The sequence below is a fragment of the Ursus maritimus genome, unplaced genomic scaffold (assembly GCF_017311325.1).
Source record: "Ursus maritimus isolate PB19 unplaced genomic scaffold, ASM1731132v1 scaffold_7, whole genome shotgun sequence".
Taxonomy (NCBI): Eukaryota; Metazoa; Chordata; class Mammalia; order Carnivora; family Ursidae; genus Ursus; species Ursus maritimus.
Genome location: NW_024426885.1, coordinates 73,894,727 through 73,910,072, shown reverse-complemented (window position 1 = coordinate 73,910,072; position 15,346 = coordinate 73,894,727). Strand labels below are relative to the sequence as shown.

The following is a 15,346-nucleotide window of genomic DNA, read 5'->3' as shown; positions in this document are numbered from 1 at the left end:
TTGGCACCTGCACCCTGCACTCCCGCTAGGTTCCGGGTCTTCCAAACTTAGGGCTCCCTCCAAATGCTTTTGGGATCTGGGGAGGGCTTCGTCACACGGTCCCCAAACCCATCTCCATGATCTGTGTGGCTTTCTGAGCGGCCGGTGACTGTAGGAATCACCACTTGTGACCAGGACAGGCAAGCGTAGGCAGTCTCCCGGTTTCATTCGTGACTCAGGGTACGGAGAGGGGGATGAACAGGGACCCGGGTGGGGACGCCGGCGCGCCCACGTCTCCAGCACGGCCCGAGCAACCGGGGAAGGCGCTGGGACCCCGTCCCTGCCCGCCGGGATGCTCGGGTGCCAGCTGGGCTCGGGGGAGGAAGGCGGCAGTTCGACGCTCTGGAGACGGATCCTCACAGGCCCCACGGCCGGGCGCTTAGGGGCCCTCTGAAAGGTGGGCGGAGAAGGGCGCCCTGGGCCGAGTGGACCCAGCGCGCACCCGCACGTTCCGCCTCCGGGTGCGAAAGCTCGACCCCGCGGAGCTGCCGAGCCCGCAGCTGCGAGCTAGGGGAGCCCAGCACCCGCAGCCTCTGCGCGCCCCGGTGCCCGCGGCGGCCTCCGCACTTCCTCCCGGGCAGAGACGAGCGCGGGCGGAGGCCGGGGCGCCCTGAAGCTTCTCCCGCGGACCGAGAGATGGCGCAGGGCAAGCGGGGTCCCCCGGGAGGCGCCGCCCCGGGAGCACAGCCACACGGTGCCAGCGAGGTACCCCCAGGAGGGCGCGCCCCCCGAGCACAGCGGGAGGGCTGGCACGCCGGGCCCGCGGGTAGCCCCCCGGAAGAGCGCGCCCCCGGAGCACAGCCGTGCGGGGTTAGCGGGGTCCCCCCTGGGGGGGCGCGCCCCGGTAGTATAGCGGGAGGGCGGTCGCGCCGGGCCAGAGGGGTCCCGCCGCGAACACAGCCGCAGGGGTTAGCTGGTCCCCACGGGAGGGCGCCCCCCCAACACTGTCGGAAGGATGGTACAACTGGCGGAGGGCGCCCCCTAGCGGCGCCGGGCGGGCGGGGGAACTGTGGCCCGGGGTCCCTCCGCCAGCCACAGCAGGGCGGGCGCTGAGGAAGAGCGCCTGGTGAACGCAGAAGGCCCGCACACCCGTGGTGCCTCCTCCCGCATTTCCCTCCGGGGAGGCCAGTCTGTTCCCCAGAGAGCTTCCCCGCTCCTGCTGGTTCCTGTGACTCTGACCTGGATTCACGTGCACCCCCGCCGTGGTAGTAGGAGACCTTAGGGTGGCACAAAAGCAAGAGGAAACAAACTTCTTCCTGAATAAGCCCCCGAAGATCAACTTTCTCTGAAGGTGCCATCAGAGCAGAGCGAGCTTCACTTAGCTTTTGTTATTCTCATGCTTTGACAAGTCAAAGATGCAGATCTGTGGTATTGGATAGACTCAATTATTTTACGTTCTATAAGCTAATCGATACCTTTTATTTATTTTCTGTCCTAAAATAGTGAAACTATCTTGGTGTGATACATAGAAAAGTTACATATTAATATTACTTAATTAAATTGGCATGATAGTAAACAATATTGAATTGCCATCTATTATAACCTACTTTTGTTAAAATTTAAAAACAAATCATTTCCTTGGATCTAGAAAAAGCTCACCTAGAACATTAAAATAGAAATACTATTTTAAAAATATCATTCAATTAAAAATACATTTTATGTATATCGATATTCTTATAGATTAAATTATAACTTAGTGATCCAGATTTTAAAAATGCTAAAAATAAATCTCAAAAAGATTATTGGAGAAATGGCAAGGAATTTGGAGGAAAACATTTAGGGAAATATTATACAACTGAAAATATGTACTTGGATTGTTTATATAGAAATTTTTTTACAGTTGATAAAATGATTAACATTCTTTTATTTTTAATTATGGTAAATACATATTACATAAAATTTGCCATCTTAACCATTAAGTGTACAATTGAGTAGTACTAAGTTTATGTACATTACTGTGTGCATAAACAGATCTTCAAAACTTTTCCATCTTGCAAAACCACAAGTCTATACCCATGAAGCCCCTTCCCCTCTCCCAGCCTCTCTTACTCTGTCTCTTTGCACAAGCACAGAAGAAAATCCATTTTTGGATGCAGCGGGAAGGTCATCATCTGCAAGCTGGGAAGAGGGCCCTCACCACACACCAAGCCAGGTGGCCCCTCGGTCTTGGGTTTCTCAAGCTTCGGATTTGTGTAACAGGCTTCTGTTGATTAAGACACCCAGTCTGCTGCATTTTGTTATAGCAGCCTAAGCAGACTAATAAATATGCAAATTCTATTTTAAATTTTTATTAGGAAACACATTACTGTTTTCCACAGCAGCTGCACCATTCTGCATTCCCACCAACAGTGCACAAGGGTTCCAATTTCTTCACATTCTCACCAACACTTGTTATTTTCTGTTTAATTGATAATAGCCATTTATCAGGATATCTCATTGTGATTTTGATTTGCACTTCTCTAATGATTAATGATATTGAGCATCTTTTCATATACCCAGCCGTTTGTATTTCATCTTTGGATAAATGTCTGTTCAAGTCTTTTGCCCATTTTTTAATCTGGTTGTTTGTTTTTGTTGTTGTTGAGTTGTAGGAGTACTCTATTTTTTCTAGATTAATATGAAAATTTTGTCTTAACTTGTTCTATATCTTAAAACATTATTTGGTTGTGGCTTATTTTACTTATTACTGAACTGTTGATGGTAATGATCTCATACTTTTTAAAATTTTTTGAAAGTTTAATATACTTCACACAGAGAAAAGTAATATATTTGTATAATGAGAGATCTGATTGTTTTTAAAGTTACTGTAAAATATCCTACATATAAAATGAAATATTTGTATTTTTTATTTTTACTATAATGAAAACTTCAAGCAATCCAAACTTTTTAAAGAAAGGAATGGTCCATTTGATAAATAATAATAATAATAATAATAATAATAATAAGTACAGTTTATCTATGTTGAATTGTAGGCCTAATTATTCTTCCAAGTGATCATTCTTTTGCATTCTTAATTGTGCTGCAGGCATATATAAAGTTCATATTTTAACACTTTCAAATCCATGTAGAACTAAGATGTTCTTGACTACACAACCTGGTGTTCTCTCTAAAGCAATTCTTGTAATCACTAATTTTATGTTTTTTTTTTTCAAAGCTAGGTAATCTGACCATATGAATGATTATATAAGACTTAGGGCCCAAATTAATGGATAAGCATATTTTATGTATCTTTTATAATTCAGTTGTGTTAAATATATGTATATAATTCTAGGAGGAGGAAAGAAGTAGAATATATTTATCAATTCATATTTAAATATAAAATAATTTACTTAAGTTAATATTTTCTATTTAAGAGATCCAGCTAAGTTTTGATTGAAGTATTAAACTATTTATAGGTTTACATGTTTAAAATAAGTTTGGATTATATTTTGTTGAAGACTTTGCTTTCCCTAATTTTAAAAAATACAGCGATCTTTGCCAATCTATTAATCTATGTGTTTAGTCTCCTAATTAATGTCAGGTTTTTCAGGGACATCCTTAGACTGTGAACAGCAGAGTCTGACTCTTCTGGTGAGAAGCAAAATAGGAAGATCTGTGGGCAACCACAGGCTGTTGTAAATGGCACTTTTAAAAGTCTTCTGCAGGCATTTGCATGTTATCTTTCTTTTTTCCCTGCTTAAAGTCCTAACCTGTTTTCTTTTTGGACAACCATCATAGATTTACTATCTCCAGCAAAGGCCAGAAATTCTTAGAGAAACCAAAATGTTATGCAAGCTGATACAGATGCCGTTACTAAAACTAAATATAATCAAGAGGAATCATTATTGCAAATCACATTGACAGCAATAGCCATCTTTGAGATGATTAAAAGGATATTGAATAAAACACTAGATGTAGGGACTGTTTGCAGTAAGTATAATGTGCAAATAGAATGTTACAGGAAAGTTACCTTCTGGCTCACATTGGGTGCTTAGGAGATCTGGTTCAGTAGCAGTAAGCTCTATCAAATTAAAGGGAAAATAATTTCTTATTTATCAACAAATGTCTCATACCTAAATCTGCTCTCTCCTCTTTATAGCTCCTGGTCAGTTACAAAGTTTGTGTCCACGTGTGCAGCCATTCTCCCATTTGTTATTTTCAGAATGTTCCAACATTAATGGTGCCCTACGGTTATTTTTACATATCGATTATGTGGACTGGGTGAAATTTTGAAAAGCTACTATGGCAGTCCAGCTTCTACCCAGGACTGATAAAATCACTTCAGGAAGAGCCCCTGGGAAAATCAAACCTAGCTAGGATTTTCTCAGGTGCTTGAGAAGCAGACTGTCTTTGATTCTGTTGAAGAACTCCTATGTGGTTGAACTAACTTACCAAGGTCATTAGAAAAAACCAAAAAACAAAAAACCTTTAAAAATTGAAGGTACAGTATTAATTTATGTACACATATCTTACACAAGCTGCATTTCAAGTACACAATAGATGGTAAGTTTGGTCAATAATTGTAGCGTTAAGTTTTACAATGAAAGAACTGTTATTTCCTCTCTTTTTCCTTTTGCTTAAAAGTATTATCCCTTAGAATTCAATGAGAGCAAGCCATTAGAAATCAGACACAATACATGTATTCACAGGTAAATCAAAATAATATATTTCTCGGTTGCTAAAGGTGTGTATTTCCTATAAATCTCATCTCTTACAATAATTTTTAAAAAGTGCTTTGACAAACCAAATATGTTCTTAAATATGTGAGCAGCTTGCGTTGATTTTTTTTTCTGCCACCTTCAGTGACTGTCACAGAAAACAGATGCAAATAGCATCTGCTTCCATGACAGATGCCAAGGTGGCATCAGCATCCTCGAGATGTCCACAGGGTCTGTCTGGACAGTGATTAGCTTTCATGCTATTAACTCTGCAGTAACAGAAATATTGTTAAATAATCTAATGTTTTTATGATTATCAATTTTGTCTAAAGTACTAAACTGCAAAAAACAATATTAATGACATACTTCTCCAAATTATATTGAAGCATATCCCAAGTACCTTTACACTATTTACAGCTAATTAGCAAATTACAAAAATTCAGGAGGAATAGATAAAAACATGTATACTCTTTTTTTTTTAAGATTTTGTTTATTTGACAGAGAGACACAGCGAGAGAGGGAACACAAGCAGGGGGAGTGGGAGAGGGAGAAGCAGGCTTCCCACTGAACAGGGAGCCCGATGCAGGGCTTGATCCCAGGAGCTTGGGATCATGACCTGAGCTGAAGGCAGACGCTTAACGAACGACTGAGCTACCCAGGCACCCCAAAAACATGTATACTCTTAAGGATATTTTTCTTTTTTCTTTCTTTCCTTTCTTTCTTTCTTTCTTTCTTCCTTCCTTCCTTCCTTTCTTCCTTCCTTCCTTCTTTTTTTTTTTTTTTTTTTTTTTGTATTTTTTAATGACCAAAACAAAATAGATCTAAATCTGCAGCTTCTGGAACAGCCATTTGTTGGAGCTGGTCTTGCACCTCTCCTCGAACTTGACCTTGGCCCCTCATTGGGCCTCCCATTTAAGAGCAGAGTCTCTAAAGACATCCGTGTTGACCACGGTTTTGTCCAAGGGGATATCCACAGAGTACCTTGTGGGCATGAGGTGATTGTAGTTACAAACTTTCACAAAAGATTTGATTTTTTACTTCTAGGCGATTTTCTTCTTGCCTATGGCAGCTGTCACCTTGTGGGGATAGTGGTTAATTCCAGCCATCAGAGTGTGGCTATAGGAATGGTCTGAGGTGCTGTCATCAATGCTCTTCACGATTTGCTTTGGGTCCGAAGTAGCATCTGGCGAGGAAAAGCACCACCTTCCCAGGTTTCAGGAACTTGCCCAACTTATCCCGTTACTTCCTGACAACAAATAAGCAATTTTACAGATAAGGAAATTGAATCTTTTAAAGAAACAATCCTGTGGACAAATTCTAAGAGCTGGAGCCAGGATGTGATCCAAGTCTGAAGTCAGGATGTGACTGGTAGGTCGAATAATCACCCCCAAAGATGTCTGCCTCCTAATCCCTGGGACCTACCTATATGTGAGATGACATGGCAAAAGGGATTGTCATTGGAATGAAGGCTGACCTTAAAATAGGGAGATCATCCTGGACTAGTGGGGTGATCTTGAGAAAGAAGCAGAAGAGGAAGTCAGAGCAATGCTATGTGGGATGGACCCAACCTTCTCCTGTAGGCTTTGAGGGTGGAGAATGAGGGCACGGGCCAAGGAATGGTGTGGTCTCTAGAAGCTGGAAAAGGCAAGGAAACAGGGTCTCTAGAGATCCTCCAGAAATTAATGTACCCTGCCAAACTTAATTTTAGCCCAACAAGATCCATGTCAGATTTCTGATCTATAGAATATGAGATTAGAAAGAAACGTGTGGGGCTCAGTCAGTCAAACATCCAACTCTTGATTTTGGCTCCAGCCATGATCTCGGGATCGGGAGGTCGAGCCCCGTGTTGGGCTCTGCGCTGAGCATGGAGTCAGCTTCAGATCCTCTCTTTGCCTTTCCCTCTGCCCCTCCCCACCTCTAAAAAAATAACGTGTCCTGTTAAGCCACGAGGTTTGTGGTGATTTGTCACAGCAGCAACAGGAAGACACTACACGGATCCAGGTCTTTCTGCCTCGGTACCTCACTTTTAACATCTACATTTTTCAGTCAGTGGCCATCTTTTTGGTATGAAGAGGGTTATCTATAAGGACCAAGTAAGAAATTCTCTGGAGATAAAAGAAAAGAATCGGGGAGGTTTGACACCAATTCCATTTCTCCTACACTAGCGAATGCACATACATTTTGCGGAAGATAGAGGTCAACAGTACACTTATACACATCCTTTGTGGTCACTTCACACAAAAAAATCACTTTATATAAAATCATCTGGGTTATTCAATCATTTATCTAGTTAGTTATAAAACTGGCTTATTCTAAAATAATACATATTTAAGCACATAACCTAGCAAGCAAAACAAACTGTCGAAGTCAGGGAAAGATCAAGGGGAGATAAAAATTCAAAATTAAGGAGTTTATAGTATAGTAAGTAAAGTGCATAAATCACTAAAAAGAAAAATAATCACAGATTTTAAAAGGGGGAGGACTTCTTATGTTTCTTGTAAGAATCACACGTTATATATAGGGACCGTAAAATGTTAAAAATAAATAAGTAAGTTATACTCCAGTCAGGACATAGAAAATCACAGGAGACCACTGCACCACACCTAGCAAAGGGGGTAATGGTAGATAGGCTGTCAATTCATAGTTTCAGGGACCCCATCAGAAGTATGGTGATGCAAGAGATCAGAAAAAACACTAAATTGCAAAAAGGATGGGCAGTTCTTGGAAGAAGTGAGTTCCACAGTGGTGACATGAGATTAGGAAAGGGAGATATACCATAGAGGAGGGTGAGAAGGAACACCTTACATTTCAGCACATTTTTACTGTGACATATGAGCGAGCCTGTAGGATTAGAATCCAAAGAAGCCAAACTTATCTGATGTGAATACACTTGCCAGTTCTTCTCAAATGGCATTTATGAGTGCACAAGAGTAGTGTGATAAATGCTGGGCGAAGAGCAAAAGACCTGAGAAACACATCCCCACAAGGTGTAGGGTTGTGTTCGTCCTTCTGAGCGGCTGTAACAGAATACCACAGACCAAGTGCTTCTCAATGACAGACATATATTCCTCACAGACCTGGAGGCTGGAAGTCCAAGATCTGTGTGCCAGTGTGGCTGTGTGAGGTCACGGGCTTTTCATTATATCGCAGGTGGAGGAAGGGAAAGGGATTTCTCTGGGATCTCTTACAGTAATGGATGCCTCCTCAAGGAGGGCTCAGCCCTCAGGACCTCATCTCATACCAAAGTCCCCAGCACCTAATGTAATCACTTTGGGCATTGGGTTTTTAACATGAATTTCGTAGGGACACAAGCATTCAGACCATAGCAAGCATCTTCAGGAGCTTAGTATAATGGTGCCCTACAGGTGGGCTTAGGACAAGACAGTGAGAGAAATACCAGATAAGAGCTCAAGGCCTTCGCTGAGTCAACAGTGGCATACCAGCTGGGGACCTTCGCCCTAATGTCTGGAAACAAGTCATCAGATCAGACAGAATTTTTTTCCTAGGTACAGAAAGAAGGGGGCTTCACTAGAGAAAAGACAGAACCCCTCCCAGCTGCCCAACATCTGGACTAAAAGTAGAGCTAGAACTCTGACATCTCCCTGATGATTGGATATCAAACATTACCAGAGTTTTATCTGCCCTTGAAACAGCTGAATGGTGGTGAACGAACGTCCCAACAAGGCCTAGATCCCACTGAACGACGCATTCGATGGACTCAGCCTGACCGAACCCGAGTCACCTAATAGGACTAAATGCACTTGGCATTCAGTCCGCAAACGCTATTTACTGTCCTTTCTACTGTCTTTTTCTACATATCCAGAATGCATTTACAAAATATAATACTTTAGGAAAAAATAAGCAAATATATAATCAAGGGGAAAAAAGTAGTCAGTAGAAGCAGGTTCACAAAATACCCAGCTATAGGATTACTACACGAGGACTTTAGAACAGCTATTATAAATATGTAGAAGGGATTAGTAGAAAAGGAGTCAAAACGTGTGAACATCCGAGGAATTTTCTAGAATATTGGAAACTTAAAAAAAACTAATTGGACATTCTAGAGCTAAAAAATAAAATATCAAAGATGGATATAGCCACGGACTGGACTTGGCTGCAGAAATCAGGGCACCTTGAATACTAGTCCATACAAATTAACAAACCACAAGCACGGAGAGAAAAAAAGAAAATTATGTCTAAGACATATGGAACAATATCAAAATGAAAAATAAAATTCTAATTATATATCAGAAGGAATAAAGATAGTGAGTGGGCAGAAGACCTATTATATGAGATAATGCGTATGCCTTTTCCAAGATTGATGAAGCTCAGCAATCTCTAAGTGGCACAAATGCAAAGAAAACCACACTGAGATACATCACAGTCAAACTGCTGACAAAGATAGAGGAAAACAGCAATAACAGGAGTCTTTGTGCACTGCTGGTGGGAATGCAAACTGGTGCAGTCACTGTGGAAAACAGTATGGAGGTTTTGCAAAAAATTAAAAATCGAATTACCCTATGATCCAGTAATTCCACTACTGGGTATTTACCCAAAGAAAATGAATACACCCATTCGAAAAGATATACGCACCCCTATGTTTGTTGCAGCATTTACAGTAGCTCTTAAAATATATATTGACATATTCTGTATCCCTGCCCTCATTCATCTCCCAGTCTTGTTGCAACAAAGGAAAGATACTTCTTAACCACCTACCTCTGCAGGCACAAAATCTGTGAAGAGCAAGAGACAAGGAATGTAATTCTCTTGTGTAGTGAGCTATCCTGCAACATTATAACATATTCAATATTTAAAGACCTGCAACTCAAAACAAGTAAGATAAATAGAAGTGTTGTGATTTAAGTGCAAATTAAGCTCTCAGAAGTTTTAAAATATAGGTTTTGTATGTAATTAATGAAGCAATGAGAGTGTAAATATTATGTAGTAATTAGATTCGTCAGTGGTAAAACTGAGGTAACTGGCGATTTATTCTCTTATGTCAGGAACAAATTTTAAAACATATAATAAACAGCAATTACTGCTTTGTGATTATAAATAAAATCATATATTTAGGATTTGAAGCCTCACTTCACCATTCCTAAAAAGCCGTTTCAAACCTTGAGTCTCTCAGGAGTACTTTAGTCTGAATTATTACAACTCTCCAGTTTAAGAGCATTTCCCACTGATTTCAGGTTTAAGTTGTCCTATAGCCCTATTTTCAGGGGCAACCACTTTTATGTTTTGCAAAATTTAAGTGTGGACAAGCTATTTACTAATTGACAAGTTTATAAGATAGAATTTTGACAAAACAAGGCATGTTGTGATTATGTGGCTTAAAAAGGTCAATTCCTGGGGCGCCTGGGTGGCTCAGTCGTTAAGCGTCTGCCTTCAGCTCAGGGCGTGATCCTGGCGTTCTGGGATCCAGCCCCATATCAGGCTCCTCCGCTGGGAGGCTGCTTCTTCCTCTCCCGCTCCCCCTGCTTGTGTTCCCTCTCTCGCTGGCTGTCTCTCTCTCTGTCAAATAAATAAATAAAATCTTTTTTAAAAAAAAAGGTGAATTCCTTTTAAAATCATAATAAATCAATCAAATACCTTACCATCAAAAATAAAGAGTACAGTTTATGTGCTTTTTTCAAGTGAATGATCCGTTGTTAATTAAAAGAAATAAGAGGAGTATGATTTTCGATTAGAAGCCAGGCATTTTCAGCTTTTCTTCTTGTTCTATTAGGAGCTGAAAATTTACACTAACAAACATGCAGACCCTTAGTTCTGTTTTCTCTATTACCTCCATGTCATTTCCAACCTCTCCCTCCACCCATGCTGTCCCCAAATCACACTCAGCCTCTGATGTGGGATTCTCTAATACATTCTCCATCACCTGTGCTCCCCATCTTCTCTGCGAGGACAACCTGCCCTCCTTCTTGCATCTGATGGCTTACCGTCTCATCTTTCTGGCATCATCTGAGCAGGCATCCCCACTACGTCCTGGACTCCCCTTCCAGCGCTTCCTACACACACCTATGTGAGCGTGTGAGTGTGCAGCAACTAGTATACCAGGGTGTGTAACCGAATGCGAAGTGAGATCTTTGGGGGGGCAATCAGGATGAGAAGGGTGAGCGCAGCAGTGAGTGTTAGGGTTTGGTTTATAATACCAGGTGTATTCCATTATCCGGCATAGCATACACAGTAGGCACCATATGTATACATTTATGGAACGTAGGAATAACCAAATATATAACATTCAAACTATGGACCTTTGGTTTGCTTCTTATAAATCAGTTTCCCTGTTTTGTGTCATAGTTCTCTCATAGACTTCGTGAAATTTTCCTGCTCTCATTTCTTTGTTTTCTTAGGCATCCTTAGGTCCTTAACATTTGAGAGAACCTGAAGGGACCCATGAATCTTACTCTCAGAAAATGTATATACCCAATATTTGCATACATTTTTTTTGCAAAATGTATGGAAAGCATAAGGTTCCAGCTTTAATCATTCTTGGTGGGTAATAGCATCAGTCCATGTCTTATCATTAATCACCTTCCAAGAGTCACCTGATAACACTGATATATATATATATAATTTAGAACTCAAAATGAGGTGATCATGGCAGTAAAGGATTGTCAGTGAACACGGAAAGATATAATAAGCATTTGGTGATCTGATTAAAGAATAGCCTGAAATGTGGTTACAAAATTGTAATATCAAAAGATAATCTGTTTAGTCAATTTATGAAAGAGGTCCTTCCTGGTCAGGTTAGCAAACACGGAGCTCTCTGTGATTAGCCGTGCCCACACTTTCTGTTAAATATAAAATGCGGCGTTGGGTCTCAATGGCAGCTGTGTTCGTGATCTGCTGCTGTACAACAAATTGCCCCCTAAAATGGAGCGGCTTCTAAACAGCCACCACAGAACCGAAGGCTGATGGTCCCAGGAGTACAGGGATACCTCGTGCTGCACCGCCTCAAGCTGGAGGAAGTTCCCTCACTCGCAGGAGGACCAGCCTTTTGTTCTCTTCAAGCCCCAGCTAACTGCATGGGACCTGCCCACATGAGGGAAAATGAACATTACAAGAACTATGCATGCTATATTTACTGATGAGCATGTATTATATTTTAATAAGTTTATTTCATAGTAAGTTTAGCTTTTATCATTTTCAAATTTTAATAAACTGTAAACTCTTTTCAATGAAAATAAAGGTTTTCATTAAAAAGCACAAAGGAGGGGTGTCTGGGTGGCTCAGTTGGTTAAGCTTCTGACTCTCGGTTTCCGGTACGATCATGATCTCAGGCTCAGGTCATGATCTCAGGGTCGTGAGATTGAGCTGCCGGTAGGGTTCTGCCCTCAGTGCAGCTGAGTCTGCTTGAGATTCTCTCTCTCCCTCTCCCTCTGCCCCTTCCCCTGCTCCTGTGTGCTCACTCTCTCTCTCTCTCTCTCTCAAATAAATAAATAAATAAATCTTTAAACATGCACACAAAGGAAAAATTACTACCACTGTATGACCAGCATGTTTTGCATTTCATTTGAGGTTCAGGGTTAGAGACATCTTGATGAAGAGAAGACTAGAACTAACTTTGCCTTTCCTGACTTTAACACTAGGCAACACATTAGATTATAGAGAGGCAGCGTGGTCAGTCTCCATGGTGATTAAAATTCTATATTTTGGATACAAATGACAGGCAAAAGGGAAAATGTTATAACTATTCTGGGAAGAGATTGTAGAGAAAGCACCTGGATTATATCAAATAAGAAGGACCATCCAGGAGAGGGAACCAGCAGCGATGGTCTCTTGAGAGATGAACCTCAGTAATACCTACGGTTGAGTTTAGGGCCTAAAACATGAAGTGGGGAAGTAAAAATATCCTCCTCAATGTTCTAGAATGCATTTGATCATTATATGAAATAAGTAGGCTGGCTCTCATTGTCAGAGAGCAGGGAAGAAACTTGGTAGAGTATTTGAAAAGTAAAGATAACTCTATCAAAATGCTATCCCCCTCGATTTATAGGTTTAAGTGCTTTGCAAGACTAAGAACTTACCAGGAGTGGAGTAGTCCGACACGGATCTCAGTCAGGACATCAGTGAATCCTGCCTCTTCACATGCTCCAACTTTTCTGAGTGCACTTTGTAGGGTCCTATCCAGAATAAGGCCCTGCTAGCTCTTTTCCGGGAATTGGGAGGTAGCTGGTGTTCTTCCATTTCCAAATAACCCCTCTCTTCAGTGCCTACTTCAAAACCTTGCTGAAATTTAATTACTCCAATATACATGTAAAGGGGTTCAGAAGAAGCCCCCCCAAAAGATGCCACTTTGGCATGTGGATTATTCTGAGCTGAAGGCAAGCACAGCCCAGCAGACTCTCCCTTCACTGCCTATGAGAATTTAGCCAGGGGGCCTGGACCAGGAAGACCGGCTATGCCAGAGATAACTTCTGTATCAGAAAGACTTATGGCATTTATTTATTTATTTATTTATTTATTTATTTATTTATGCCAAACACTTGCTCTTTTCATCTTTCCATGACTTGTTTTCCTCCCTTTGAAGCCCCCACTCCTTTTCCTTAGCTCAGGATGGCCCATCACCTCAAACGCCTGACTGCCTGTGAGCCTCAGGTCCTTATGGGGCTCTTGTATGTCAGTAATTGGATTTGTTTTTCTCCTGTTAATCTGTTTTATGTCAATTCAATTATTAGGCCCGCCAAAGTACCAGGAATGGAAGAAGAGGGAAATTTTCCACCCCTACACATTTATAACTATGTCTTCTAAATTTCTTTAGCACTGGTTTGAAATCACAAACAGGATATTCAGAGATAGAAATTCACTTCTGCTTTTGTGAACTCATTTAAACAACTAACATTTATTTGGTACTAAGCTTTATTCTTTCAAAAAGAGTTCTCACAAGCACTCAGGGAATGGATCATTCAGTCAGAGGAAGGGTTTATTCCTGAGTGTTTTGCAATAAAACTTGATAGCTCTGTTGAGATGTAGACCTGTATAGACAATATTTCTCAAGCATCTACTATATACTTAACATTGTGTTTGCTGTTGAGATTACTAAATAAATAGGTAAATAAAGAATCACTTTGTGAAGATCCCCCAGACTCTTGTTAGAGAGAGGAGTAACAATACATTAAATAATTTTAAAACTTTATAGAATATAATTATATACTATGTCATTATAATTTAGAAGGAGAAAATTAATGACAGATACTCTTTTCTTATATTCCATAGACCTTGAACTTCAAATGAACAAATATTACATATTACAACTATAACTATATATGTCATTGGTAATCTGCACCTTTACTCACAGACATATCTCTGGTAATCTGCACTTTCCCCAGTACCAGGAGCAGCCCGCCACAACTGCAAAATCACACTGTTTTTACTGCTGTTCTTAGCTTAATATTTTTCCAAGTCTAAAGTCTTTGTTGCATCCAAATCTAATGTTCTAAGTTAGTACATTTCAAAATTTCTGCCTTAAGGCCTCTGGGAAAATATAAAATTCTACTCATAATATAAAAATAAATGCCTCAAATGTCTAAAACTTCCACATATGTCCATGTATAGCCATGGGGAGAAATAGTGTATAATCACCTTCTTAAGATGCTTTATTTTTCATTTTTGTAATTTTAAAATAAGTTAATTAAAAACAAATAGGGAAAAAGTAATGATTATAATATGTTTTATAAAGTCACATGCAGAATTTGTGATTAAAACTCAAATAATTCACATTGTGAACTTCAGGATCAAACTCAGTATTTTTTGCCCAAAATGAAACTTTTGTTTTCTTTTTTGGTTTTTTTTTTTTTTTTTTTTTTTTTTTTTTTTTGCCTCCAAACCATCCATATGACAAGGGATCAAATAAAGAAAAATTCAGTGGAAGTAAGAGTCAGTTAAGAATGTAAAGTCCAAGTGCACCTTACAAGCTTGGGTTACAGGTTCTGAAGAGCACCCAGGAGACTGTTCTCAAACACAGAAGGATGTGCTCACGCACCACAAGTAGATTAAAGCAAACACACAAACAAAACCCGAGGTTAGCAAACCTGACATCCCTTGCTCACAGGTCATTTATATAGTTCAATGAGTCCCTGTCATCTCAAAGATTACTGTGAATCAGCCCAAAAAACTTTCTGAAAATCATCAATGTCAAGATACAAGAAGGCGGGAAGAAGCACAATAAGACTTTTATGAGTAGGCAGAGTCACTGTATGACATTAGATATAATTTTGTGATTTTTTAATTTTTATGAACATTTATAGATATATACGCATATGCAAACAAATACAAATGTTCAAAGTAGATTATTGAATGATTAATTAAATGTGAGTTTTGTGTACATTCTTAGTTAAAAAGAAAACGTGAGAACTAAGGAAATGCAGAAAATGTGATATTTTTATATATTTTCTATTTTTTATATATTTTTATATTTTTATATACCTGTATTTTTATATGCTTAAAATGAAACAAAGAAAAAAATACTAGTATTAAATGCTGACAACCACATGGAGCAGCCAGAACTCTCAGACACGAATGATGAGAATATGAATTGATTTGGCTACTTTCAAAAATGGTCGAGTCCTATCAACTGTAGCTGAATATAGCTGAATACACATACCCTACGAACAGGACGTCTCTTCCACCTCGAAGTAAATTCAACAGATAGGCATACATGTGTTCAA

General features: G+C 40.1%; 1 pseudogene; it reads right to left on the bottom strand.

Moving 5' to 3' along the window:
- Window positions 1–5,450: 5,450 nt before the first annotated feature.
- LOC103661991 overlaps window positions 5,451–15,346 on the bottom strand; it is a 53,460-nt pseudogene continuing 43,564 nt past the window's right edge.